Here is a 12604-nt window from a genome sequence, read left to right on the forward strand (position 1 = left end):
ACTCATTTCGATGAAGAAGAATGTCATTTGGTGAAGATTGTATAATTTGACAACTCGAATATTATGTATTAGTAATTTTATTTTTGCTTATGAGTTCTTTAATATCATCGCTCTTAAAGAATGGAGAAAATTATAATATATTTATTTTTCTTGGAACAAAAATATGTTGTAAAATTGTCCTCACAAAAATGAGGTAATTTGATCATTCTTTCAAGCGCACACACACAGCGACCAAATCCGTTTAAGACGTATTACTTTCTCTCTCAAATGCATAACAATCAAAGTCAGCTAGTTAATTAACTCTAAACGAATATTTTATTTTTTAATTATCTCTTATTATTTTTTTAATTTTCTATAATATTTAAAGGCATTTACTTAATTTTTGATATTTGATATTGTAGATTATATTGTTTCCAAATAAATATAATTCATAACCTATTTTTAGTTTTTGAAAATATTTACAATACTATAACGTATATTAAATACATAAAGATTATTTAAACAAAAATATTAGAACTAATCTTTTTAAAAATAAAAATGCTACTTGAATAAAAATTGTATTATAAAAATAAACATTACTTGAAACATGTTATTTATAAAATTTTGTTGTCATAAATCTGTTACTGCTTATATGAAATCTAAATAATAACCATATAAATAGTATTTATTATTTATATTTTATTTTTATTTATTTATATATAAATATATATAAATATCTATTTATTTATAGAAATATATTAATAATAATAATATAATACACATAATACACATAATAATGACTAAAATAATAAAACGGTTGAAAGACATGAATGGGGCGTGTTGTACGTTAGTAGCTGAAAAAAAGAATGTAAAATTAATATCGAAGGCGTGTCGTCTGATTGAATCCACTTGTGTTTCTCATTCGGGATACATCGCTACTGCCACATAATCATATAAAGTGCAGGAAGACCATATACCGTTCACCTTGCAAGAGCGGTATGATAAGCGATGTACATACTTGCCGTGAGTACCCGCGGTACTCACGCGGGTATCGTGTAGGGCACACAGGACGGTATCAACGCCGTGAGACACGGCAACGCAGCTACTGGACATGCCACCGAGATCACCGGCCTGATATCGCCCGCTCGTATTTATGGCCGTCGAGATTTCGCATTATTAGAGCCATTTACCGTTTTCGCCCTATAATATCGCGGCGTATGCCCGCACCGAGATTGCCGAGAGGCGCCTCGAATCGTGAATCGTGAATTTAAGGATCGATTGAGGCCGAAGGTAATTTCGGAAGACTTAGAGACGATCAGATATAAGTTACGTCTTAAGCCCAAGTACCTTCGACCACGACAGAGTATAAAAGTACGGAGAAATTATAATATTTTGTACGTGTCTGGCATGTTCAAATAATGTCATATAGTTTTGCAATTAGTCGTTTTAGTCGAAATAGAACATCCGAATAAATAAACATAATTTTCTGTAAACCTTGAACAATATGCATATACATTATTGCGATAATGTTAATCAAAATCATGTTAACTTGATTTTGATTCAATTTTTCATGTTGCAAATGTATATATGAAAATAATATGTTTTTACTTGTACACTCTAATCATGAATTTTTCTCTGTAAAATAAAAAATCAAATTAACCCAAATGTTAATCGTACTTTGCACGAGATCAAATTGATCATTTGATAATAACCATATCGGTAACGGTCGTATAATTCTCATGTTCCATATTTACCGTATAGTAGATAAAATTACAGATATATACGAGACATTGCTTGATATACTATTATTACGTACAATTATATGTCATAAGTTTGGTAAGTTTATTAGGGCATTTATTAAGGCCGCACGTTTACACGTGTCGCAAAAGAGACTCATCTGCTCTTGCTCAAAACGATGATATTTATTCAAACACATTAGCGCGTAACCTTCCACATTGCGTCCGGCCGTGACGATAAAATAAGAAGACAAATAAGGGTGGTATCCCTTTTACGACAAATTACGCTATTACGTGTCTTTCCATTAAGCGCATTCTTTCAATTTTCACGACACGAAAATTATCGAGCATGTCATCGACGCTTGTCATCGTTCGTAGAATTTAAATTTAAATTTTATTTATATTGATAAAAACAATGTTTAACATTTTTTTTATAAAATTTGTTGTATTATTATATTACTGCGTTCTCTCGACCTTATCTACTTTCGATTTGATTTGAATTTCTCTCGTAGCACATCGCAAGTGAATCTTTTTTTAATAAGATTATCGTTAATTAATGGAAGTTCCGGGAAGATTATAGAGTGGTAACACCACGATAGGCTCGGATACTGACAGGAAAGACCCGAGAAACCATCTATTCCTACATTAAACCACGTTATCGCCAGCGTTAACATTCGTCTTCCAGGATGCATTGTCCTGCGATCCAGCTGGGGCAAGGTCCTCATCCGTCTCCCATTCAGGGTCGTGGGTCTCGACATTTCCGAATCTCCGAGGCGGTCCATTGTGCTCGGCCCTCACGTTGCTCTCCCAGCCCTTTCCTTCCCTTCTCTCGTGCTCCGGTTGTTGCCGTCCTCCTTCTCTCTCTCTTTCTCTCTCTCTCTCTCTCGCCCTCGTTTCTTCATCTATCTCGCTTCAACTCGCCCAGCTCTTTATATACTCTCCGCTCCGTCTCCTCTCGGTCGTCCTCTCTTTCCGTGCTCAGAGTCCTCTCGTCCAGAGGTAATACGGTGCCTCGAGGAGCCGAAGGGGTGGATCGAGGGGGGAGAGAGATCGCGCTCAGTAGATGGGGTTTTTAGGGGTGGCGACATGGAATCCGGGAATTCGTGTCTCGCGGGGTAGTCTCGGTAGGAGCTCTATCGATTCTCAACCAGACACACCATCCTCCGCGAGCATATCTCGTGCGGGATCCCAGAGTATAAAACTTATCTGTATGGAAAAGTTTCGTTGTTGCGAATAATATATCTGACGAGTTTCGGTACTATCGGAATAATTAATTATGTGTCAAAAGAGTTATAGAAGAAAGAATGATTGGAGCTTTAACAAGATGTAACATTTAATAGATAACAGAAATGCCTCTGCATCTGAGGCTCGCAAAATTTTCGAATTAGGCATTCAGAATATTGAAATGAAAATTTATTAAATTTTGTAAAAAAAATTTCGATGTGTTTGCGATAGCAAATTTTAATTTGCTGTTTGATATATGGGGAATTTTATGGGGAGAAAAAAACATTTTTACACAAAAAAAAAAAAAAAAAAAAAAACACTTTTATATAAGAAAGTTTTTCAACAGTATACATATTTTTAATATCGGATATATATATCCAACATTAGAAAAAGGAAGCGGCGTATCAAATAATCTACGAAAATGACGGAAGAAGTAAGGGAAAAGTAGACGCGAAAATAAAACTACCGGTATGCCGCGAAGGAGAAGCGAGAGTAACCGATAACCAATAAATTTCTCTTTACTACATGAGGCACTCAAATACCGCAAAGTTAATATCACAAATTGGCCATCCGTTATTTTTTTTTTAATCCGTAATTTTTCGGAAAGAAATCTATCTCCATAAAATATATCATTATTATATAAATTATTACAATTTTTTGTCAACTTCAATTTCTACGTTCTATGTTCCATCAACAAGTAATTCGACAAACATAATTTGTATAGCGCTCCAGTTATGACGTATACGATAAATTTATAAATATTTACATGTTGTCGAAATAAAAAAAAAATTTAAAACGTGTTACATTTCTTGAAGCTTGTATTTATCACCGCTAAATAAATTTCGAGCGCTTGTTCATAACAAGAAGACGTCGATCGGGGATTGTAGAAACAGATTGTAGAAAACTACGACGCGAGTATCGAGAGAAGGGGGAGAAAGGTGAGGGAGAGGACCGCAATATCACCGCGATAAATCCATCGGGAGTTGATCAGGCGACACTCTGCAGCCAGTGCACGTACTCTTGGCATATCCACTTGGCGTGACCAGGAAGGCGCGCCATCTTGAAGGGTTTTTCTCACTCCACCTGTGCGCGAGGGTGATTCTTTATTGTTTCAATAAGCACGGCACAGGTCCAGTCTTATTAGCGAAATAAACCTCTTTTAACGACGCCGCCACGCTTGGGCGTCTTTTCGCTTCTCCTTTTCTTCGTCCTCTCCTCTCTCCTCTCGCTTCTCTTGCCTTCTTCTGGTCGAAGACGCGAAAGACGCGCCAGAGTATGCCGGCGGAAGTGGAAAAAGCTTCTCCTCTCGGCGAAGACGCGAGAGAGATTCGGCGAGGATAAGAGAGGAACGGAAAGGGACCGAGGGATTCTTGAAAGAGTTCTCTTTCAGAGGAGTCTCTCCAAAGAGAGAATCGATAGGTTTTTCCGCGGGTTTCCATGGAGACCGCGAGGCGAATCGGACTGTACACGCGATAAGCGACGAAGACGTGGAAAGAGCATCGCCGCAGTGGCGTAAGCGCCATCCCCCTTTTACGTTTCCCGCTACCTTTTCCTGTCGGCGAGATTACATAAGTTCCCGCCGTGCGCGCACAATGGGACCGTTTCGTGTCACAGACGTAATGCCGCGAATGAACGAACGAATAAAACTGTAACTCACTTATATAGAAATCGCTCATCGACGGCTTGGTTAGTCAATCTTTTCCCCTAAAACGCATTTACATTTTTTTCTCTTTAATTATTTAATCTAAGCTGTTGACAATCCAAGTCTATTCGATATATTTTTTATTTGTTCCGCGGAAAATATATACATATTTTCTAATAAAAATATAATATACTTATTTATATACATATATGCGTTTTATTATTTTGACTGAATTAATATCACGGTGGAAATAAGAATGAAGAAAATTTCCAAAAAGAGACAGCCACGCAGCAATCTTCGGAAAAGAATTTTTGCAGCGGAAATCACCTGTCAATTCCTCCCGCTGGACCTGCAGGGCTTCTTTTCTTTCAGATCTTTTTTTCGCTCTCGTAACAGAGTGCGCGTCAACATTATTGGTTCTCTTAACTACCCTTACTTGACGCGATCACCATCAGGCCACGTACGATTGTATTCGAGGCATCGTCAGGTCGGCCATTTTGCTAAGATCGTTTCTCATCTTTTACGAGGTTCGACACCGCCGCCCTCGTCGTCGTTTCGCCCCCGCGCGAGAAACAATTGAATGTCCCCGGGTTTATTTTCGGAAGCCTTAATTTAATTCTCGTCCCGAGCGCGCGCGCGCGCGCGCTCCGACAAACGGAGAAAGAGAGAAAAAGTATATAGAAAAGGAGAGCGAGGAGGAGAACTGTAGTTAAGAGACGAATCTTTTGTTTCCTGCCGTGCGCGGTTCTGCTTGCAATGGTCTTTTTGAGTCACGTCGACCTTTCCGGAGAAAGGACGCTGATGTCCACTCTACAGAGTACTTGTCCGATTAAATTGTACAAATTACATTCTAAGGAGAAGAAATACATTTCATGTGCGAATGTTACGTATGTCAACTCCAAGAAGCAAAAATTTCTTTAATACAAAATTTATCTCATTCAAATTAAAAAATATCTTTCATGAATTATGTATTATTATTATTATTCGCATACAATATATTATATAATATATTATTTCACATAGGTATAATAGGTATTTTTATAGCAAGAGAATCGTCAATATAATCCGATGACTTTTATATAGAAATTATATATAATATATTTTGTTACTAGATTGAAGAATTGTTGAATTAAGTGTTGTAGTAGTGTGATGCAAATTTTTCTTATTTAATAAAAGTTCTTTTTATTAATTATAAATTTTATAATTCATTTTATATTAAAACGCTCGCATAGAATTTATTGAAAAATGTGGGTGGTCTGTCGCTCATGTTTTCCACGTGTCTCTTTCACCAATTCTCAGAAATATCATTTTGAGTGAAGCGAATACACGCAGCAAATCGTGCGTCGTGTTGTCGACGAGTTATAGCATCAGATGATCCCGTTTTCTTTGTCGACGAAATTAGCAGCGATTTTTAAATAAAATATTTTTGAGAAAGATTAACGAAAATCCGTGCAAATTAAAAATAACGTGTATCGTACGTTCAATGTAGTTGTAGATTAGACAGAAAGAGTAAAATTAAAATATAAAAAATTGATTTTAATTTATGGAGACGTTACAATAATAATAATAATAATAATAACAATAAAATACAGAGAAAATTATTGATATAAAATAATTACTGCTAAAATTACTGTTATTTTAAATTTTCTATCGGCATTGATTAATACATAAATTGCCGTTAATTCTTTTTTTTATTATTTATTTTCGCTCCCCTACGTGCACGCGAAGTAAGAACGAATGCCGACCGAAAGATAAGAGCAGTCTGGATAAGAAATATATATCTAAATATAAAAAAATGATGTCTTAAATTGAATTAATAAAAGTATCACTGATTAAAACAATGACATAAGTTTTTAAAATCATTGACTTTTATTTAAGAGAATATTGTATCTCAAATGTTATAATATTATTTCCAAATTATATAGAGATATATAAATATGTTAAAATTTCAAATAATATTTTCTTAAAGATATATATTCATATAAAAGATGTATTAAAAAAATAAGCTATTTAATATGCTACTGCTTAAAAGGGTATACCTAAATAATGTGCAAACAATTACTTTTTATGCAAATGACATTGATTGTTTTAATCAAATATAATATATTAAAAATATATTAAGCATGCCTTCAAGAAAACACTTGAAATTATATCGACGTTATGATCGCAAGTATGAATAACTAAAATGTATGAAATACATTTGTATGAGTAACTAAATTGAGATATAAATCACTTATACGCGATAAAAAGTTGATGGCACGTGGGCATGTAAATAAACATATCACTTTACACTTTCAATATAATATATATACAATATCTAAATAACTAAAAGTTGTGAAAAAATATCAATTTTTAGTTATTATAGCTTTTATCTGCGTATTGAGTTCAAAAAAGTCGAGCGATGTTTGCTCAAGCGTGCCTTTTTAGAAATTAGAAATAAGATAATGCGATAAGGATGCGAGAAAGATGCGAGAGGATAGTTCGAAATCCTAATAAAACACGAGATGTTTCGTAGTCGATGAAATCCGAATTTTCTGTTAAATAGAGAATCGAGAGACTATGATTATTGGCTAGCGATTAGGTTCGCGCGGATTAATTACTATACGTTAGTATTTTTATACTGTATATACATATATGTATACTAAAAATCTCCCACCTTTAACATTCATACAATACATACCCGAATAGAGAATTTGAAGAAACAGCGAAAAGATTTTAAAAACCACATTTCCTATTTTTATGTCGAAAATTATTACAGTCATTTGACGTCTCCTATTTTTGGAAACACATTCGCTTATACGTATTTCAAAATTTCCAAAAGATCGCTTTGAGCTGTTGATTTTCAAAAATAGAACTGTGGACGTATCGCTTTTACGCGTGTTAATAAATGACGCTTTTGATTAAGAACAGAGAGATGCACCACAGGAAATATAAGTCGGAGAAAGAAAATACAAACTTTATCACAGCGCGAAGTTAATACCCTAACAGCAAAAAAAATCATAGGAAAAATTTCTAGTATATATATATATATATATATATATATATATATATATATATAAAACTTTGATATGTATATATTAATATAACTTGCATATTCTATCTATATTAAATTTTTATATAGATAAAATATGCAACCCTCTCCACTTTGAACTACATTTTCTAATTGTCAAAGTACCGCGAAATGTCTATGTGTAAGGCCTGTGCCGTTTCCAATCGCGTTGCCTTCCTCAACATCCTTAACGACTCGAACTGGATGTTGAACCTGAGATCAAACGGCCGCGACGTAAAAGACGAAATTCGTCACGAGCGGAGTGTCGGCTTAGCGGCAGCGATAGACCGGAAAGGTACTTCGCAGGCAGTGTCTCGCAATGCGTGTTTGTGGTGACGCTCGCCACCCGTCCCCCTTTCCCCCCTTCGCGCGTACCTGTCCGTGGCCGAGCGTGTGTATGTGCGCGTGTATGGGTGTATGTGTATAGGCTGCAGATCTACGCGTGTAAATGCGCTCGCGCGTACGTGTTAGTGCGCGGTAGCTTTGCCAGGAGTCAGTGACACCTCTCGCATCGTCGGCGGCGGCGGCGGCGACTGCGGTTTCTGGTAGCCATGGTAACCACCCCCTCCCTCCCCCTTTCGCGTCCTCCTCCTCTTCTTCCTGCTCCTCCTCTGCCTCCTGAGGGGACTCTCCGCTACCTCTGTTCCTCATCAAACCCTCACCCTCTGTTCTCCACCTGCGCGTCGGTTTCTCTCTGCGCGATCCTCTCTCTCTCTCTCTCCTCTTCGTCTCCTCGTCCAATTATCATACCATCTTGCTCAGTCGCACCCTTCGTAGATGTCATGCATCTCCTCCCCCGCCCATTCTCTCCTTCTCTCTGTCGCTTTGGCTTTGAGTTCCTTCGTATAGAGAGACTGAGATAAGAAAGGAGGAGAGACACAGAAAAAGAGATAGAGAGAGAGGAGGAACAACCGAGAAGTGGCCACTGTTGCCAAGCCCGTCTCTCATTCGCTCTCTCTCTCTCTCTCTCTCTCTCTCTCTCTCTCTCTCTCTCTCTCTCTCTCTCTCTCTCTTTTCTCTCTCGTCACGTTGGATACGCGCAAGCTGCGCTGCCAATGCCGTTGACGTCGATGAAGCCGACGGTGTGTATGAATAGATGCAGCAGCACCGTGTTACTGCCGCTGCAACGACCGTTCCTGCCGATGCAGTCTCCGTTTCTCCTTCATCCTCTTTCTCACGCCACATCTCCACGTAATATCGCTCTCCCTCTTGTTCCCGATGTCTCTCTACTCTACCCTCCCGTTTCTCTTCTAGCGTGTCTACCATAATGGCGTTAGACCGTCACGGCGCCCGGTTATAGCGCGATGTACGACAGGATGTATGACTAACAGTTTCTGCTATTCTGGGAGACGAGTTCGTCGTCGGTGCCGACGACGTTAAAGGAGAATGTTCATTTCGTTCAGAGCGGTAAGAGCGAGTTTTGACACTTTGTCGCGGAAACGTGACATTATTGTTGAATTCTGTCCGCTTTCCGTTTGCAAAATTATTATACAATACCGATAGTACTTTGACAGTCTCTTTTCCAATATAATCCAGTTTAATATTTGAAATATATTTAATAAATGTTCATGATAATTCATCGATCAATGTCATAGATTTGCGATTTTATTTTTTACTTTCCGTAAATCATTATACTTATTTTGCGAAACGTGAATAGAGCAAAGAACTCTCTCTCGAAACAAAGGAGGCCTCCATTTTGAGCAATATCTCCATTGACAGATGGAAAGCCAAGAGTATCATCGTGGCAGCGCGCGCAACCGCGGAGATGAGCAGAGATGCTCCCGCGGCCGAACCAATCAGGAATGGAGGATGCTCTCTCGGCCCAATCCTGGCTCTACGCACGCACACTACTGTCCCGAGAAACCGAGCGACACAGGAGCCCGCGCAGGAAGACGGTACTGATGAGCGAGGGAAGCATCGCCACGAGTGGGAAGATCATCGACCAATGGGAAGTCCCCCCCTTTTGACAGAGATAACAATGGGTCGAGTTGTGCGCGCGTGAGGAGAATAGGAGAGAGGGATGTGAAAAGTAAGGGAAGGCAGTGGGAGAAGATAGTGACTGACATCGCGCCAATAGCAGCCACGTGATTCCTACGCAGAAAACGCAATGAGCATTTAACGAACCGTTTAATTAACGACGATAATTTTAAGAAGCGCATGTGTGATAGAAATCATCTGTTAAATGTGACGTTTTACAGAGAAAATATTTTTTCTACTTACTTCATTGGGCATGTGAAGAAAAGTAAGGGAGTACTTAAATGTCATTAAAGTGATATATGTATTGTTATAAATTTTCCTTCCTTTCATTATTCGCACAAAGTGAAATAAAAATGTAGAAAGACATCTTTTATAAAAGCAAAATTTACCTTAATAATTTATTCTGCTCTTTAACATTAAAACGTAACGTCACAAGTAAGAGAAATCTACTCGATCTGCGATTTCTGGCAGAAACTTTTAAAAATCGCGAACCTCTCTCGTAGAAAGCGGACGCGTGAATTAAAGTTGACGGTACTCTCGTTTTAGAGACCCTTCTGGGAGTGTAACGTATTTCGTGAAAAAGGGAGAAGCGGAAATCTACACGCGATTTCGTCGTATTTAATTGGACGCGTCTACACCTCTAGAAAATAAAGAAATAAAAAAAAAAAAAAAAAAACAGGAGAGATGAAAGCGCATTCTCGATTTATTAAACAAACAGACGCGGCTAACACGAGTCTGATACAAAGAACCGACGTTACGTTTTATTGCCGCATTTTCCGGAATAGCATCAGCCAACCTGGTGTATGACGGTTCTCTTTCTGCCTATCTCTCATTCTCATTCTCCCCCTTTTCTCCCCCTTCGTTCTATCTCTCTCGTTCCCGTTGGTGGAGAGAGATTGCTACCGAGGAGGGGTGGAAGACGAGGTGCGCGCGGCTCCTCCTCGGAGGATCAATAGAGACAGGGAGACGAGACCTCTTTCCCACCCTCCGCGCTCCTCCTCGCTGCTCTCTTCTCTCTTCTCCCTCATCCGTTGGTAGCAGCACCCTTTAGAGAGACCCTTCCTCCGACTCCTCTGCCGCTACTTCTCCACGTTCTCCGCCTCTCGCGTTGCCCCGATACTCGCGGCTGATAAAATGGAAAATAGAGATAGCGAAATATATAGCAATGGCGGATTACTAAATAATTTTGCAGTAAATATAGTTTATTATATTATTACCTTTAAGTTTCGATTAATATACATGTTCCATAATGTCATTATTTATAGACAAAAGGCTAATTAAAAGTTGTAATGCAGCAGAAAAATTCTAGATAATATAGAGAATATTGATTATTTCTTTTTAGTAAATATAAAATATACACATAAACTGCAAATCATTATTATTGAAATTCGATCAATTTTTTTGTAAGATGAGTTGTAAAATTTCGACAAGACCTCATTGCAATCAGAAAATCGTCTGATTCCACAACCTTGTATATGCTTGAAATAACTTTACTTGTACAATAAAAGTATATAAGACGTCAAGAGAAATTAATACTTAGCTTTGCCACTGGAATCAAATCTATACGAAGCCGAGTATTGAGATTGTCGCGAAACTTCAATATACGCGCGGACAACATTTTCCACATACGAAAAATAAAAATAAAAAAAAATTTACCCCCCACCCCCGAGGAAACTCCATAGAATCCGAGGAAAAATACGGAAGAGTGGGCTTAATGTTGCGTGGCTGGGATGCAAGTGCTGCCAACGGAGGCCGCGGGATGGCTTGTGAGTAGACGGGGGGAGAGGGAGGGGCGAACGCCGTAGTGCAGAGGGATGACGGCGGGGAGAAGAGTGAAAGGGAAGCTGTGAGTCGCGGAGCCCGGTGGGTAATGTTGCGTGATGAGACGCCTCGCGGATTCATCGAGCGGAGGAGGAGAGAGGGGAACGGAAGGAGAGAGGAAATCTCGGTGGAATGAAGAGAGAGAGAGAGAGAGAAGAAAAGAGAGAAAAAGAGAGAGAGAGAGAGAGAGAGAGAGAGAGAGAGAGAGAGAGAGAGAGAGAAGCGAGGCTAGCTCTGCTCTAATTCTAAAGAGCACTCTCGTTGGACTCGCACCTTTCCTCCCCCGCCAACCCTTTACATTCTCTTTTTTGTCTCTCTCTCTTTCTCTCTCTCTCTCTCTTTCTCTTTCTCTTTCTCTTTCCCTCCCTCTCTACTTACCAACCCTATGAAACGGGCGATGCAGCGCGACGAAAGTCTAGCAGGCCACCGGTAGCCGTGTCATGAGGATGAAAAACGCTCTTTTTTTTTTCTTGCGCTCTTCATCTGTCTCTATTTCTCTCCGTTTTTTCATTTAAACATCGGAATCGATAGAATGATGCCTTTAATCCAGAAGAGCATTGTTGTTCGATTCTTAATTTTAATTGATGACATACTAATTTTGTGATTGTAAATTTAGAATATGAAAGTCTAATTAATTCTAAATCACTTTTGTTCTTGCAATATTGAATTAAGTTTAATTTACTTTACAGAACCATTTTCAAGTTTTAGAAAAACATTACGAAAGAAAAAGACATTTTTTTAATAACAAAATATGTATTTATATTTAAATACTTTTTAAAAAAATCTAGTTTTTCTATTTTCTAATTTTAGAGCAAAAGATAGAGAGTTGTCATTATAATAATTAGAAAAGTGACTTATATAGTTTATGTTAAATTTATGACGTTTATTATAATGAGTTTTGTAGAATAATATAGCGTATAAGAGACGAGTGATTAAAGATATTTGCTTTTGTTGGCGGGCTTGGTGATACTCACGATGCAGAGACGAGGTGTAAGGGGGTGGTTTAGGCTACCTCGGTTGTGATTAATTTGAATCAGCAAATGCCTTCGAGGGTTTACATTGACTGAGCTGAAGGCACCGCCGTACCAGTAATATGCCATGATTCACGGGAGAAAGAGACAGACGGCGGCAGCCTAGGCGAAAGGGGATGAGGGGAAAGGCGGATATGTTCACAAG

This window comes from Anoplolepis gracilipes, chromosome 1 (assembly GCF_047496725.1).
Source record: "Anoplolepis gracilipes chromosome 1, ASM4749672v1, whole genome shotgun sequence".
NCBI classification, from domain to species: Eukaryota; Metazoa; Arthropoda; class Insecta; order Hymenoptera; family Formicidae; genus Anoplolepis; species Anoplolepis gracilipes.